The sequence below is a fragment of the Benincasa hispida genome, chromosome 9, assembly GCF_027475165.1.
Source record: "Benincasa hispida cultivar pf3 chromosome 9, pf3_genome.v1.1, whole genome shotgun sequence".
Lineage (NCBI taxonomy): Eukaryota > Viridiplantae > Streptophyta > Magnoliopsida > Cucurbitales > Cucurbitaceae > Benincasa > Benincasa hispida.
The window spans coordinates 63,911,107-63,929,761 of NC_143486.1; the positions used below are offsets into that span (position 1 = coordinate 63,911,107).

An 18,655-nucleotide genomic window follows, 5' to 3' on the forward strand; every position below is an offset into this window, starting at 1 on the left:
ACGAATCCCGACGTCCTTAAACCAACCAATTATAAACCGCCACGTAAAATTAGATCCCTCTCTAGAATTCTTTACCAAAAATCATCTTTATTATTATTCCTGTTCATCCCACCACCTTTTAACTAAATATCTCCTCCATTTAATAAATTTTTTAATGACATGTTAACCAATCAAATTATGCGTAGTACTAAAAATTTGTATTCTCATTAATTATTCAATTAAAAATTGTCATGTGATAATAAGAAATTTTAATTTTTTTTTTACATGTGATAAATGAATGGACTAAAAGATAGATTACACCTAATCATTTTCTTAAAATTAAAACTACCTATAAAAAGAAAGCAATTCAATAATATAGGCTATAATAATTTAGTCCATAAATTTTAATGGACAGTAATGAAATTTTTTATAATGTAGATGATAAACTAATTTAAAATTTTTTTATATAAATTATAAATACTAAGTCGATAGTAAAAAAAACTAACACTTAATTTTCTTTAAGAGATTCATGATAGAGACTAAATTACTATCAATAAAATATAGGAATTAAATTATTAATTATTAAATTTTAAGGACTGACTTCCAAGATTACACTGTTATCAACCAAAACTTAATACTAAATGATTACTTTTACAAAAGTTTAAAATAAAAGTATTTTTTAACGATAAAAGTATTTTTTTTAACGTAAATATATATTTCAATATTTTGAATATATATAAACCAAAAAAGAAAAGAGAGAGAAGAGAAAATTCTCAATGATTTTTATGTGGTAATTACGTTTGTTGTAAAAAAACTCGACAGGAAGACCGAAAACCACTAGCGGTTTTGTTGTTGCTAATACCAGAAAAGGCGACAGGAAGGGGAAATGACGAGAATGCCCCTGGACGATATTTCAATGTCTGTGGACACGGACACAAGGGAAATGTTGGTGTGAAGATTCGGAAATTGATTTCCATTTTTTTTTTATGGGGGGGTTATTAATTAATATTGAAATTTGAATAAATATTGAAATTTAATTTGAAGGGGAAAAAAACAAAGTTTGATTAGGGGAATCAATGGGACATGAGTCAAACGAAATGAGTGCCTAAAATTACGTTGGAACCCACAATTGACAGCATTTTGTACTGTCCTTTCAGAAACTGTTTCTTCTTACTCCTTTTTTTCTACTTGTTTTTCTTAAGTCGCTTCAAACTATATTGTTCTACTTGTGATGTAATTCCCTAATTGGGATCTAATTTCAAATATTTATTATATGTAATTTATATAATATTTGTCTTACAATTACTTAATCCATTTCTTTAACTAATTATTTATTAATATTTTTAAAATACCACACATTTCACTCTTAAGATATCGAAAACGCACTTTACATTATTACGGAATGTTTGGGTCTCTAATTTGTCTTATTAGATGGAATGGGCTATTGTAATTCATTTAATATTTTGGCCTTCAATTTTTATAACTCACGTTTATCTATATAAACTATTTAAGAACTCTAATTGTCTACATTGTTTACTATTTTGTATTTATCTTTTTTTCCTTATTTGTAATCTATAATAAATTAGTTTGCACCTCAAACATACACTATTAAAATTCAGATTAAAATAGTCTGGATCTTAAATACAAATTATTATAACTTATATACTATTATAATTCACATACTATAATAACCAATGTAATGCCTTAAACAATCTCTTCATGTTTGTAAAATTATTTATCAAATACACTATAAATATATTTTTCCCAGAAAAGTTAACACTAAACCAAGGAATAATTTTGATTTATAATGAAAATGCAATGACTAGCATTACTAAAGTGAATTAAGAATTAAGGTTGTGTTTACCGATCTGTAATAAATCTAGTGTAATTGTAATAGAATTCTATTGATAATCAATTGTAATAGAGTATATTGCAAACATGATTGGATTACTCTTGATCACGTTTACTTATAATTATGAAGCAATCATATTTATCATTATTGTTATTGTTTGACTTGAATGGTAGTAACAATAAATACGGAAGATTCATACTTTTCATATTGATTTATCGTCATCCATTCATCAACTAATCGGGATTATTTGATTATAGATTAGGCAGTAAACCCCACGAGATAGTAGAATTATAGAAAACAAGTAAACAACAACAAATATAATTTATTGGGGTCCACTTTCTAGATTACTATTTATTTATTATTTTTGTCTTGACGTAAAGATGGCGTAAAATAAAAAGACGAAAGAGTATTTTTATTTTATTTTAATTGAGAGATATACGTATGGGGAAAAAGGAGGGAGCGTGGCGTATCGTATTAAAATTAGATGGCGCGCAAAAATGGAAGAGGATGGAGGAAGGATTTGGGCCGTTGGATGGTTTCCCGCCAGAATAAGGAATGATGAGCCGTTGATTGTTGAAACGACAATGGATTGGATGGGATAATCATAGTCATAGCTTTATCCATTACCCAAAAATAAATAAATAAAACTAATAAAGCCGACGAAAGCTGTAGCGCTTGTGTCGTCCTCCTGTCATCCACTTCTCCTCTTCCATCGCATTCCTACTCAATTTCATATCTTCCTTTTTATTTTTCATTTTTTTCATTTTTTCTTTATTTTATTTTATACTTCCAAATTTCCAATATTTTATCATTTATCTATATTAGAGTCCAAAGTTCTACCTTTGTTATGAGTTAACTAGAAGAATAGTGTAGTTTTTTTAAAAAAAATATTCGTAAACAAAGGATAACGTATTCTTCTCGAAAATTGTGCCACATTCAAAAGCGTCGAAAGTAACGGGAATTGGATGGAGTTAAAATTTTACATATTAATTTATAGAAATGTTGTGACAAAATACAAGAAAAGTAATGTGGTATAGTAACATACTTTTGAGGTTCTTTCCTTTGCCACAGGGTTCAAATCCGACGGAGAACACGTTATCATTTTTATTAGTATATATATAAATATATAAATATTTGAAATTTTTCAATTTAATTTTATATTAGTTAAATTATAAGTTTTATTTTCTGGTTAGTTATAATATATTAGGTAATTATATATTAATTTCAGAAATAATCTCATCATATTCTATTATATTAAATGCATAAATATTTTACATTAAATTCAAAAATAATATTTAATCTATTCTTTTTTAGTATCACGTTAAATGCATATTTAAAAAATAAAAAAATCATTTATCTCATCATATTCACATTAAGTACAACTTAAATTCTTTTTTCAGGAGACGCTAAATTAAAAAATAAAGCAATCAAATCTAGATTTAAAAAAACCATAATAATATTGTTTTAGTTACTAGACTATTCTTACGATTTTTGGGATATTTGTTCTTTTAAAGATATATTTTTAGTACTTGTTAAATTTTTATATTTTTATACGGGTTAAAGTTTGATTTAAATGTTATATAATAATTATTTGACTATTGTATCATTAAATAAAATTATTTCTCTTAATTTAATGTATATGCGATTAAATGTCATATTTTTAAATTATTTAATTTCAATCCACATATAGCTAAACTAAAAAAGAAGCTATCAATTGTCAAATCATAATTCGAATACTGTAATAACAAGCATTTTAAACAGTACCACCATACAAATAATCTACCTTACATTAAATACAGGTCAGTAATTTTTTTTAATTTACTATTATTTTTTTAAAAAAAATAGTATTTAAATTATAATTTAATGATCTATCTAAATAAATTTAAATAAATATATTTATATTAACTGCATAACGAAAGGCTCGAACCAAGGTTGATAAAGAAAAAAATGCCACTATTCCAAATAGATTTAACCTTAATGCAACAACAAAATTTAATTTATACTCAATTTGTAAAATTTTAACTCCATCCAACTCCCATTACATTTTTCATCACTTTTGAATGTGGCAAAATTTTTTAGAGGTGATCGTTTTTTAAGAGATGCGTCCTAGTAAAAGACAAAGAAATGTCCTATTTTCCTAAATAGTTTGAAATGTACCCCTTTTTAATAATATTTTTTAAAAATTACACAATTCTTCTAATTGACCTACGACTATGTAATAGAAAGATCCATAGTATTTAACGAGAGCAACTCTCTTCAATGGTGGAGCTTTTTTGTTAAACCAAAATTAAAGCAAAGTCATAAAGATTACGCTAAAAGTAGACATTATCTTATCATTATAGAGATAGGTCTAGGTTCTATTGTCATTATCAATTGATATCAGAATTATGGTATAAAACTAGTTTATATAGAGGTAAAATCCCCAACCATTTTGAAGAAAAATAGTGCAAGTCGTGTGGACACATGAAATATGAATGTCTGGGTCAAACAATCTCAAGTTAGGTTGACTCATGAATGAGTATGTCTTTAAATAAGTCGAGGAGATTGAGGGGTGTGATAGGTGGTCGGCACCAAGTACATTCCGCATTTTATTTGTGGGATTCAATTAGGAGGAGTTGGCCTTGTTAAAAGTGACTCGAGAGTACACAAATATGGGTGACTATTTGAGGGGAGGATTTGGTGGACTTTCGTTCGAGAGGAAGATTGCTGGAGTGCGACCAAAGTCTCACATTTATTAGATTAGGAGAAGATCTCATCCAATCCACGAGGGTTATGTCTAATGTGAACAAGATTATACAATTACGGAGATATTTGGATGATTGTTGTCATTAACATATATATATATATATATATATATATTATACTTTTTCCTTACGTGACATTTTAAATATGGAGTGAAGTTATTAAGTATGTGAAGCTAATTAAGTAAAGAAAAGGGGAATTGGAACATACGTCAGATTTTAGGATTTGGTTTTGAAAAATGGCAAAACCGACAAGAAATAAGATTTATGACAATTCACATGACATGCACATGGTCACGAAATTTCAAATTTCTATTTTACCCTTATCTTGTTTGTAGCTTTTGTTATTGATGAAACTACAAATATATGGTAAGTGTAGAATCATAAACAATGACGAGTTCTATATGCACGATAATTGTTAACATCTTATTTCTCCACTTTCCCTTTAATCGACTATTTAAAAAACTAAAAATAACTATATTTCTCAAAATAACCACCCTTCCTAATTTTTCTCATAATGTTTCAATGTAGATTTTATTATTAATATAGATTTTGTTTAACTAGTTTACAAATTAATCTCAAATGAATTAGATATCCAAATTTTTCTACCAAATATATATTTTAAATATCCATATATTATCAAATTTCAGCTATCTAAATTTAAAATTTATTCAAATATTTGAATTATTTTTCATTGTTTTATACCTATTCTTAATAAATTAATTGGATATTTTTCATATTTTTTAAGTTTAAATTATTTTGTATACGTTATTAGATTCAATTGTACATATTTCATATTTAGTCTCTATTTTAATTGTTATTTCCATAATATTTGACTTGCCCTTAGTTGATTTATATGTTCGGAATATTAAATAAAGCGTAAGTGTAGAGCTTTATTAATAACAAATGTATAAATATAGTGTAAGTTGAGAGTTTGATTAATAACCAGGATATAGATACAATGTAATTAGAGTCTTTAATTAATAACCAAATTAAACATATTATAATCTAACAGATCCAATTTCAAAACAGAAAATGAGCGTCATTCCATAGTTTTCGCCCTCTTTTGGAATTTTGAATTTATTTTTAATATTCAAATTAGATTTTGATAACCACTTCATGAATTGATCTCATCCTTATTTTTTTCCCCTAATTGATTCAAATAAGCCATCTATTTTAATTTGATTTAATCGCTCTTCGAAAATATTTAGAATTAATCAATCTTCCATTTATTTATCACCATTTGGATTTTAATTTATAGTATATATTTAGATTTTATATCGTTTTATTCGTTTTTTATTATTTTAAATTTGGATTAAAAATCTTTTATCCTGATTAAAATTTTACTTGATATTTTATACATATTATCTTCTAACAAATTGTATATTTCATTTAAATTTGATTATTTTTTTGTATTTTTTTAATCACATTTTATTCATTATCATCTTATTATATTATTATACCATTAATTTATCTTTTTGACAAACAAATAAGTATTCATTTTTGCAATCTTGTTGTTTTTGCTATGCCTCTACAATGAGTTAGGCTTCTTTAATAAGTTTTGTGGTTGATGGAGTTATAAATACAGTGTAAGTGTCAAAATTTAAATAAAAATGAAATTATGAATACAGTGTAATTGTAAATAAACGAATTCACTTCCTTATTTTTCTCTCCCGAATTATATTTGAATTTATATTTTATTCTCAAATCAAATTTCTTCTAACTAATCATAATAAACAAAAATCACTCCAATTTATATTTGAATTTATCTTTTATTATCAAATTTGATTTTATCCAACTAACTTTCGCTCGGTTTAAAGTTTGTTACAAATTCAATTGTATCTAAATATTTTTTTTATTATTATTTTATACATATTGTTATCAAATTAATTTGATATTTTTTCTTCATATTTTCGATGTTTTCAATTTTTCATACAGAAACACATAAAAATTGTTTGTTGTACTTAATAAGAAATATATAAATGGGAATTAAACTTTAAATGTTTGGAACATATGCGTATATATATATATATATATATATATATATATATAGATATATGTATGTTTAGTTTATTATTAATATTAATATCATTATCATGATCATTATCATCATTATCATTATTTATTAAAATAAAATGATAAAAAATTCTATATCTCATCTTCTTCACTTAGCCGCCCTCCTAAATCTTTTTTTCTCTTTCTCAATCTCATGCCTATGATCGTTGGTTCAACAACTCTTTCTTGAATTTCATCGTCTTGGCTAACTTTTGATGACCACCTCGTCAGGTTGTCGACTTTTTTTGCTCACACACATGTTTCCTGCTTTTGTTTTTCTACTTTGAACATCATTTTCAACAATGACGTTATGGGATTGATAGTATTTAAGGTTGGTTTTCAAGATCCTATGAGCAAAATGGTCACATGGAATGAAGACAATGAATCTTTCTACAACTGGTTTGATCTCAAACGCAATCATATTTTCAATAGTCACATCGTCCTAAAGTTACAATTCCTTCAAATATCCACTTGCCAACAATCACTTCAATGGTACAATCAACTTTGCTCGTTCTCACTAAGTCCATCATTGTATACATCCATAAGTTTCTAATGACCCCCATTGCCCGGTCATCATCTTCCCTCGCATACATGCGTTCTATAGGTAGCTGAAAGCATTAAGGACCATATTGGATATTGGGTGATACTGTATGGAATGTTTAGATACTGTGTATTTGTGGTTCCAAAATGTTTAGGTAGAATGTATTTGTGGTACTCGTATTGTGTTTTTAAGTAGTGTATCTTTGCATTCTTGTTTGTACTTAGTATTTTATATATTTTTATTATTTTAGGGTAGTTTTGTCATTTATTAATAAGTATTTTATGTTATATAAATTTGTTTTGCTATTTTTGTAATTTTGAAATTTTTTTGCCATTTCTTCAAATGAAACTTTAAAATTTGCTATTTCTCTTGTCAACCATAAAAAAAATTGTTTAATCATGGAGCCCACAATGTAAGAAGTTAGTAAGTCATGAATTGATATGTTTAGTTGCGGAGCCCATTGTTTACAAAAATTTTAATTTTAATATTTTATCGTTGATAATATTAAACTTAGTTTTTGACAAAGCTTATATGTAATATCACTTACAAAATTTACGGTATGTTGAGAAAAAATATATTATTTAAGATAAAAAGGAAACTTGAAATTTCCACTTCTTTCTCAATTTTGAAGGGAAATGGTAAATGTTTCTCTTGATAATATTTTCTTCCTCAAACTTTACGTCAAAATGAGTACATCAATAATTGTCATATATTTGTTCTCTCGAAGTTGAAAGTTTAAATTTTCATACCCTTCTTACCGTACTGAGTAAAGTTATATAAATTTACCATCAATCGTAGAAGCCAAATTTAAAACTTGAATGGATAAGTGACTAAATGAATCATTTTAAACTTTTAAACATTTTACATCAAAATTTGAATTCTATTTCTTCATATTCATCTTTTGTAAACATATTACATCAAAACGCTCCAAGCATACCTTGAGTCAAGCTATGATTGTTGGAATTCATAGTTGTTGCCATGTTGGATTTTTTTAATTTTTTTAAAGTAAGTTTTGATATTTTATTGTTAAGGGATTGTTCACACGAGATTTCTGGAGACGTATTTCGTGGAGTTGAACTTGAGTTGGTATTGGTATTGATTTGATGCGATGTGGTTACTTAATCCTCTAATTCTCTCAGTAGAAGTCTTGTAAGAATCTGTGTAGTCTTGTAAGAATCTATGTTTTCAAGGGTCTTCTGAGTTAAAAGTAGAATTGCTGACTTCTTGGAATGAAAAAGAGCTTTTCTATTTATAGAGGGTGGGTCTCATGGGCTTGGGCCTGACCTTTGGACCCTATCAATTGGACTTGGTTGGACCTTTGGGCCAATTAATTAGATTTGGGCCCATTTTGACATTTTAGACCCAAATTAAGCCTATATTTGGACGTAACTAGACCAAGCCCAAATTATAACGTCAAATTGAGTGAAATTAATTTTACTCAACGGAACACGTGTTATCAGAATTCGTTTTCAATTCCAATTTGGGACCCACTCGATTCTTAACTGGTCCCCAAATTTGTTGATTTTGGCATTTCGCCGTTAATTTAATAAATGACATAGCGATCCGTAATTGCATCGAGATGCAAGTAATTCGGTCTTGACTTTGATGCTCCCGATTTAATTAAACCGTGAACTTAATGACAAGTTTAACCAAAATTTGTAATAGAGAACGACCAAAATTTTAATTTAAGAAAAAATTCAACCTTTTTCTCAGACTTGATATGATGTCGAAATTCTTAATTTTTTTTTTTTAAAAAAATTCCAAGTTTCATCCCAAATTGATTTGATTTAGAGACGAAACTTAAAAATTTTGAATTTAAAATTAAATTCAAGTTTCATCCCTAATTTAATTAATTTGATTTGGGGATGAAAACTTAAAAATAATTTTAAATTTAAAAAAATGAAAATTCGAGTTTCATCCCCACTTTAATTTGATTTGAAGATGAAACTTAAGTAATGAAAAATGTTTGGTACATGGCCGATAGTTTTAGAAAAAGGAAGGGAGGAAAAATAATTAAAGATAAGATTCGGGGCCTGAAATAAAATCTAGATTTAACCAAATCTAAGATTTCCTTGTATTCTAGATTCCGTCCCTATAGGGCTCAAAGTCTTCTCCAAATTCATCCTAGTCAATTAAAGGTAGAGGAGAAATTTTTTTTTTCCCCTTTCTTCTTTCTTTTCTTTTTTTTTTTTAAGCTCCGAGCCGCCGAGCCACCGTCCAGGAGCCAACCGACCTGCTCTGCTGAGACGAGCCACGCGCGATAGCCCGAGCCGAGCCGCGAGCCGCAACCCCCGAATTGCCCAACCGTCGTTCGCGAAGTCCGTTCGCATGCCACTCGCGTTGTCGTCTGCCACAGCTTACATGGGCTCGCCGATGTACGACGACCCTAGCTTCGTTTGGGTGAGGCGGCGTTAGGGCTTTCTCAACCCCCTTTTTATTATTATTATTATTATTTTTTTCGGTTTCTTCTCTCTTTTCTTTTTTTAGTAAAGTATTTTTGCTTTCTTTTTCTTTTCTTTTCTTTTTTTTTTTTTGCAACACTTTTCCTTTTTTTTTTTTTCTTTTTTTTTTAAACTTTTTTTCTTTTATTATAAACAATATATGTATATATTTTTTCTCTTTTTTTTTTTTTCCGCAAAACTCTCCAGTTCCTTTTTTTCCCCCTTGTTTTGCCCTCCTTTTTAAGCAAATAACATAAACAAAAATGCTTTATTTTTCCTTTCATTTTTTTTCTTTTTTTATTATTTATTTTATTTACTTTAATTGCAACCATCATCTCTCTCTCTCTTTTATTAACTTGCCCCTTAATATTTTTTTGTATATTTACTAACTTGCTCCCCTTACTATTTTTTTTTTTGTAGGAGTTAAAGTGAAACTCAAAGGAGCACAAAAAATAACCATTTTTTTTAATCTCACCGACCCGTCAGTAATCTTAAAGGGTGGGTTTCTTTTTTTTTCATAAGCTTTGTTTCGTAACAAATTTTTTCTTTTTTTTTTTGTGATACACATAGGGATGACCCCGGCATGGTCTATCTATTGTATCCCTGTTCGTGCTCATGTTCATGCTTCTTGATCATATGGGGGGGGGGGAGGGGGGAGGGCCCTACAAAGGCTTACAACCCCCCATTCGATCACCCTAGGAACGATCCCAGAAGGGTCTACCTTGTAGCATCGTTTGTACATCCTGATCGTCATGGAGGGGCCCCACAAAGGCTTACGACTCCCCCATTCAATCACCCTAGGGACGATCTTGGAAAGGTTTACCTTGCAACGCCGTTCGTGTATCTTGATTGTCATGGGGGAGGGGCCTGCAAAGGTTTACAACTCCTCCATTTGATCACCCTAGGGACGATCCCGAAAAGGTCTACTTTGTAGTGCCACTCGTGCATCCTGATCGTCATGGGAGGGGCCCCACAAAGGTTTACAACTCTCTCATTCGATCACCCTAGGGGCGATTCCAGAAAGGTCTACCTTAGCGTCGTTCGTGCATCTTGATCGTCATTGGGGGTCCCGCAAAGGCTTACAACTTCCTCATTTGATCACTCTGGAGATGACCCCGAGAAGGTCTACCTTGTCTTCTCGTTCGTGCATCCTGATCGTCATAAGGGGGCCCTGCAAAGGCTTACAACTCCCTCATTTGATCACCCTAGGGATGATCCCGGAAAGGTCTACCTTGTAGCGCCATTCGTGCATTTTGATCATCATAGGAAGGGCCCCGCAAAGGCTTACAACTCTCTCATTCGATCACCCTAGGGACGATCCTGGAAGGGTCTACTACGGTACCCTCATTCCCTCCCACCCCCCCCCCCCCTTTTTTTAGCAAATTCTCACAGAGTTTTTTCTTTTTTCTTTTTTTTTTTTTTTTAAATAATCTCTGAACCGTATGGCTAAGGCTCATACCCCTATGATGTTTTTTTGCAGAATGATGGTTCACTTCACTGAGCACGTTTCATCTGATGAGAGATACCTCGTGATTCTTAAAGACTGGAGTCAGCCTATAAAGGAAAGATTTAGTCTTCCTGTGGCAAAGTCATTAGCCGGTCCTTTCGCTGATTGCTGGCCAAGTTTAGATGACAACATGATCCTTTCCAAATTATCGATGGAAGTGCCCTTGACCCAGGGAAAGCGTGCATGGATCCTATGATCTTCTATTCATGAGAAGACCCCTAATCCAGATCGAGTGCTAACTCTTGGATGCCGCATAATTGAGGGCCAGGTCTGTTGGAACGCCATGACAAAATTCTTTGGAGAATTCAGCTTTATTGACTGTTATTGAGAGTGGCTCGAAGTTGTAGTTGGTCAAAACGAGTGATTCCTTCATGACATTAGTTTGTTTTGCGCAGTGACGACCTCCTTGTACACATATGATCGCAATGGTGACATAGTTTGAGCTTTCTGTGAAGTCTGGTGCCCTTCAACCAACACTCTTCATGCCGTGGTGGGCGAAGCATCAATTTCTTTATGGGATCTCTGGTTGCTCGGGGGCCTTCCAATCAAAGGGAAAGATTTTACGAGGAAGTGGTTATTTCCTTCAAAGAGCTAACCGGTTATCATGACAAAGAGAAGTACTTTTCGAAAACATGCGAATACATTTTCCAGGCGTATTTTTCGATAGTGTGCTCGCAGAGAGAAAATCGCATGACTCCCTTGAAGCATGACACCTCAGTGTCTATCAGCTCCTGGATCTTTTTTTGGTTCGTGAAGGCTCGCAAATACAACAAGCCTATTACACGGAAACAAAAGAAAGCATTTCGTTCTCGGTCCATGCAAAATCCTGATGTTACGCAGATCGTGTTTCGAGATTGGACGAGTAGGGAAAACATGTTATTCGGGGAGCTAAAGGTAGGAGATGAGTTGAAGGAAAAAACCTATGTGGCCACCTTTCTATCCTACTGGTTATGTCTTTTTGTATTTCCTCAGAAGGAAGGTTACCTTAGCCCCGGGGTCTTTAGAATGGCTCGTTCGATGGCTAACGAGATTGTTTACAGTCTCGCTGTTCCGGTTTTGGCCAATATCTACCATGGTCTAGGTTTGATAACAGAGGCTTCGAACCCAATTGGGTGTATGGACTTTCACTTCCCATGCATTATGCCCATGGTTGGCTAGCCCATTACTTCAACACGCATTACCCCGTCCCTGCAGCTGTTCGAGGTTCCAAGATGGCCAACTTTTCTGGTGAAGGTGGCTTAATTTACTTTGACGGTACGAGGCACGAGAGTTGATCTATAGCGGCGCCAGTATTCAGTGGCATACGAGCGTTCAGAACAGGAACAGGCATGAGCACTTGACTGATGGTAGAGACCTATTTTTTTTTAAGTCCAGTTATTTCTCCAGTGTGCGATCAGGCTATTTATCCTCCCAGTGTGGGAATGTCCGAATTATAGAGTCATATAGTCCCTTTCACTTTGGTTGACAGTTTGGCTTCCATCAGGATATTCTGAATGATATAGGGGAATATCACCCGCCCCTACGCGAAAAATGTTTTATATTACTGGAGAATATGCACGAGACGCAAACCTTTGTCTCAAGTATTCTTGTCGGCTCATACATTGGATCCACACACCCATGTTACTCCACGGTTTAAGTATTGATGGTTAACAAAGCACGAGAACTACTTCGAAGAGAATCATCATCTAATAGTTACCAGTGTTATTCCTTCCCTAGCACCACCCAGACTACCCAAAGGTAGAGGGATCAACCATGGAGATAAGTAGCTTCGCCTGACTGAGGAGGCGACAGTGATTGCATAAAAAAATGCTTCCAAACTAATTAAGGAGGATAGTCATAATAGTACTGACGACCGTCATTGGAAGCGACCCTCCAAAAAGCACAGGGCATCGGATACCGATTTTCTTGAGAGGGTTCAGAATGATCCGGTGGCTTCTAATGCTCTCAACCTACTGGTACGTCGTCTCTTTTCTTTTCTTTTTTTCTCATCTCATCTGTAGTCAGCCTTGAACCTCTCTCTTCAAGGACTTGAGGCATCGCGAAGCGAAGAATCTTTGGTGGGCCCATTTGTCGCTGACTAAGTCGTTGAGGGAGTTAGTGAAGGATCTCATATCTAAGAATTCCATGAGCACGTTCGGATCACTTCGATCTCACAGTGACTGAAATACACATTCATTCAAAACATACATTTATGCAAACAAACACTAATTATCGGCATGCTATGAACAAAAAAATACCAAGGAAAGAGTGCAATACCAGTTGAAGACAATCTTCACGCTTTAGCACTCAAAGCAGTGGAAAATGTCCGCGTGATCTACCAATGCCCAACGAAAGCATCAACTACAGCAGCACGAACAATCGCAAGAACATGAACGTCGTGGGGACTACACCACCAGTAAAGAGCCCCGGGTATTCTCGGAGTAAAAACCCAAAGTGTGGTATTTGGTGAATTTAGTAGAGAAAGAAGGAATACCAGATCGTGTAGGCGATAAACAAGTGGGAGGGAAAAAGGCGCTATCGCATAGCGAAATGCTTATCGTTTAGGAGAAGCTATACGATCGTGTAGGTTTTATTGAACGATCGTTTAGGAAAATGTATACGATCGTTTAGCAAAATCGGCACACTATATGATCGTTTAGAGAGGCTACCAATCGTGTAGGAAATAACGTGTGATCGTTTAGGCGCGAGGTAGACGATCGTCTAGATGAAGAGCGACTATCGTATAGGCTCTCGATTTTCTTAAGTGATCGTTTAGGAAACACCATCGCGCTATCTCTATCTTTTCTTTGGGACGATTGAACAAAATGTAAACTATTTTCATTTTAACTCATCGATTACAATAATTGACGTTGCCCCACTAACCCATGTCCGAACATGAATTTTGGATTAATTATCATATAATTAACCAACTAATTAATTAATAAATATAATCATATTATATTTTTATCCTATACATTGATATCACATATCTACTATAGTATTTTCTACTCTACTTGATTATAAATCATATTTGTATCTAATTTCCTCCAAAATAATGTATCTCATACATTTAGCCAATTATATCATATATAATTAACCAGTCCAATTATATCATATATAATCAAACTTCCTCTTGTCAATTTGAACATTTCTAATTAACCCAAACACTGGTTCTCAACTTTATCCAAGCTACCCAGGGGACCTAATGGACCTGTGGCTCGAAGCTCCAACGGTCCGTGAATAGCTGACTAAACTCTTTAGCCACGAGATCCACCATTTGTTTACTGTCAGGCATTCCACTAAAGACCAACAGTTGAACTCTTCTTACCACATATATATTTCTGTGTCTATTGAATATAACCAATCATGAGTACGATGACCCTTCACAGATGCTCGTAAGTACAGCTAGGCCAATTTAACGTTTTCCCCCTGTAGTTACATCTCGCTCTTTAAGTATCACTGATTTCTCTAATGAAAAATACAACATAGTCCAACTATGTGTGAACACCTCTCGGGCTAAGAGAAAATGTGTGATGCCACATCGTTCAAGCCCCAGAATCCGCCCTTAAGGGAGCTATCTATCTACTTACCCCTGCCTCGGGGAAGGAGTGAATTCCATCTTATATAACTGAGTTCCCAGCTCCCAAATCAGACGAATCCCCAAAACGGTAGGTTTGAATCGCCGACCTGGCCACTCGCACCCATACAAATCAAAGGACTGCCCTCAATGGCAGGAGTTCCCAACTCACTCAGAATTGAGGTCATGTTACCTATGGTCATCCTAGTGAAGTGAAGCCTCTGTCATGAACGGTGTTATATAACGAGATGTTAACACTTCGTGGTCAAATCTTATACAAACTCTTTGTATAGGACGCCCCCGCTTGCATGTCCCCAACACAAATGATCATGATCAGACCATCTGTGATAAGTTACAATAATTATTACCATTCCATAAAGTGGGCTGCATCCGTAGCGTTACCAGGATAAGGTTTCCCTCCTATATCCATATACTACAGACCATTTTGGTTATCACTCAAGACATGATCCACTTGTATGTCACCATATACATACTTGAGTTACATACAGATAACTAGAAATTTTATGTTTATTGGTTTGTGGTAAAGCAAATAAAATAAGCAATTAAGCAAAACACCAAGATGTGAAGTAAATATTATATATTATACAGCACAAGTGTTCGTACAAACTGTTTACAAACTACAAGACACGAGACTTTAGGGTATCAACCACAACAGTTGATACTTCCGAAGCACTGCCAATGGATCCCATGCCAAGGTCCTATCAAGTGCGTGCTATCCCCGGTGACATCCCTCATGTCAAGAAGGCGATGGTCATTGGGAACATTGAGACTTCAGATCCCATAACCAAGGATACTAATTTCCCTTTGGTGCTTGCAGTAGGAAGGGTTCTCCAACCCAGAGAAGCGTCGAGGGTCTTGGCAAGTCCAGATGATTGTGAACTCACGAGGCGAGTAAATAGAGCAGCACCCTTGGCCGTTCCCGAGGTTTTCGAGTTCTATGTTGCCAATGTGGTTTTCGACGTTTGATGACACATGGATTTAACTATGTGGGAGACTATGCACAAGAAGATCATGCGTACTCCTTTCGAGAAGGTCCTTTGTCTGGAGAAAGAAACTCATGAGATATTTCGAGCCATTTCCGAAATTTATGGTGCCAAGCTCCCTCCTCTCGGAAAACTTGTAGATGAGTATTTTCGAAATGTGGAGAAGTATAATTAGTTTCAGCTATTCTTTTTCTCTCAATCAACTCAAATAAGTAAGGAGCAACATCTAGAGAAGGCGAAGTCTGATATGGAGAAAATACTGCATGATGAGAGTGGTGCTTTTGCAAAATGAAAAGCATTACTTGAACGTGATTCTCGAGCCTTATAAGAAGAGGAGGAACTGTTAGCCAAGTTGGAGGCCATCAGGGCAGAACAGGCCGAAATATCCCAGCTGATTTCTGAGAGCAAAGGCCTTTTGACTCGGCATAAGCTTGAGGCCTCGGAGATGCGAGGGGTGATAAACGAGATCGCCACCCCAATCCTTTCTGATAAAGATGTCAAAGCTTTGGATGTCCTATGTCAAATGTTAAAAGCCGTTCAGCAGGAGTTGGGGAACTACCACTGGGTACCTTGACTTGACGTCGCTTGTCTTATTGGATTATACTGGGTATCTTTCTTTTAGTTACTAGATTTAACTATTTTAGTGCTGATATCTCTTATATAGATTTTTTTTTTATTTCCTTAGTGATGTTCTCCAGCACCTTGTAACCTTCTTAAATTTCTACTTCTTTTATTTGTTTATTTATCTATTTATTTAATTTTTTTACACTGGACTCATATAAATACATATATATTTTTTTGATCACATGATTGAACTTAAATCTCTTTAAGCTACCTACGTATCCTTTATAATGATGGGGATCAAGTCATAACGTAGTTCATAAGAATATATTTTTTTTATATGTGCAACTGAAATTAAATTTCTTTAAGTTGCTTACGTACCCTTTATAATGACAGTGATCAAGTCGTAACGTAGTTCGTACAATTAATCTTTTTTTTTTTTTTTTTTTACATTTGTTAAGCATAAAACTTCTTAAGAAACTTGCCATTGATTGGGTCGATTCTTAGTCCGTCTTGGTCAACTATCTTATATGCTCCGTTTGTGTAGACTTTTTTGACAACGTAGAACCCATCCCATTTAGGTGTAAACTTATTCCCCGTATGTCTTGTCGTGATAATTGGTCTTCTTACGGCGAGCACTAGATCACCAACTCGAAAAGATTGAGGCTTTACATGTTTATCAAAGGCTTCATACATTCGCGCTTGGTAATATTCCAACGCTTGTTGAGCTTCTAATCATTTTTCATCTAGTGCTTCCAACTCTTGGAGACGTAGTTTGACATTGTCTTCTGTAGTCAACCCCTTTTACACCACCATTCTTAGCGATGGAATTTCTCTTTCCAAAGGAAGGACAACCTCTACCCCATAAACGAGAGAGTATGGGGTGACTCCTGTAGGGGTACGGTGACTGAGTGAGTGGTGCGATAAGCCCACAACGCTTCATCGATCTTTTCCTCTCAATCTCTCTTCGACTTGGAGACAATTCTCTTCAGTAGGTTGCACAATGTCTTGTTGAATGCCTCTGCCAATCTATTTACGACGGCGTTATACATGGACGACTTGTACTGCTTGAATTTGAATTTTTCGCACAACCTGTCCATCAAGCTGTTGGAGAATTGTCTCCCGTCACCTGTAATGATTCGATGAGGAATATCGTACCCATAAATAATATGAGTGTGGATAAAGTCCACCGCATTTTCTTTCTTAGCTTCCCTTAAAGTGACAGCCTCAACCCATCTTGGAAAGTAATCAGTGGCTGCGAGGATCTAAGATTGCCCTGCTGATGACTTAGGTGTTATAGGGCCGACCAGATCAAGCCCCCATACTTCAAAAGGCCACGAGACTATAGTGGGATGCAGAGGCTCAGGCGGTTGATGAATGAAATTCTCGTGATATTGATAGGCTTCACATTTCTTTACGTATTCCATCGAGTCCTGGATCATCCCCGACCAATAGTAACCCATTCTTTTAAGATGGAATTGTAGCTTTGGTCCAACTTGATGCGCGCCACAACGATGTTGTCCATAGATCAAATTATTTCATGGATTGCATACACCTGAGTGTGCTTCCTCCAAAGCCATTGCTAACTTCTCTTTATCGAGGCATCGAAGGAAGAGTCCTTCAAGGGATCGATAGACCCCTTTGTAGTAAATGAAATGCGCGCCCTCCTTCGAACCTCGATTTTACGGTAGGGGTTGTTCGGGAGCCTTCCATGCTCAAGGTAATCTATGATGGGCTGCCACCAGTCTTCCTCTTCGGTTAGGTAGACTGATATAGCATTCATTTCCTCACATGCAATCCTGAACAGAGGTATGACCCATCTCCGACAAAGTGATATATTAAGGGGCACATTATCCAGGACCGTTAAGGCAGTAGCTAGGTTTGCCAAAGCGTCCGCTTTCTTATTTTTCATCCTCGGGACATGCTCCAACGTCACGCTTTCAAAATTTTCCATCAACTGGTGAGCGTAAGTGAAGTAAAGTTTCAGGTCGTCATGCTTCACATCGTACTGGCATAAGAGTTGATTGATTATCAACTTTGAGTCATTGAAAATATCTATACAAGCTACCCCAATCGCCAAGGCCATTTGAAGATCAATTATCAAGACTTAGTATTTGGCGACATTGTTTGAGCATAACTCAGTAAGTGCGAAGCTATAAGGTAGCATGTGCTTTTCTGGCGAAATGAGGACGATACCTGTTGCTGCACTACTTCTCTGTGCCACACCATAAAAAAACATGACCCACAACCCTGAGGTTTCTGTGAAGAGAACTTCATCGTCAGGTAAGTCTTCACTTAACTTCCAATCTGATGGAATCGGGTGATCTGCCAAGAAGTCGGCCAATGTTTGCCCTTTAACCGCCCTTTGCAGTACATAAACGATGTCGTACTATTGAAGCATGATTGCCCACTTGGCTA

The 18,655-nt window shown here is 34.4% G+C and overlaps 1 long non-coding RNA gene across 1 annotated transcript; it reads left to right on the forward strand.

Annotated features, from left to right (window-relative positions):
* The first annotated feature begins 9,302 nt into the window (after positions 1-9,302).
* LOC150033996 (uncharacterized) lies at positions 9,303-13,973 on the forward strand. Its single transcript, XR_016531937.1, has 2 exons — positions 9,303-9,568; positions 10,030-13,973. It is a non-coding gene; the product is annotated as an uncharacterized LOC150033996 (long non-coding RNA).
* Positions 13,974-18,655: the final 4,682 nt, after the last annotated feature.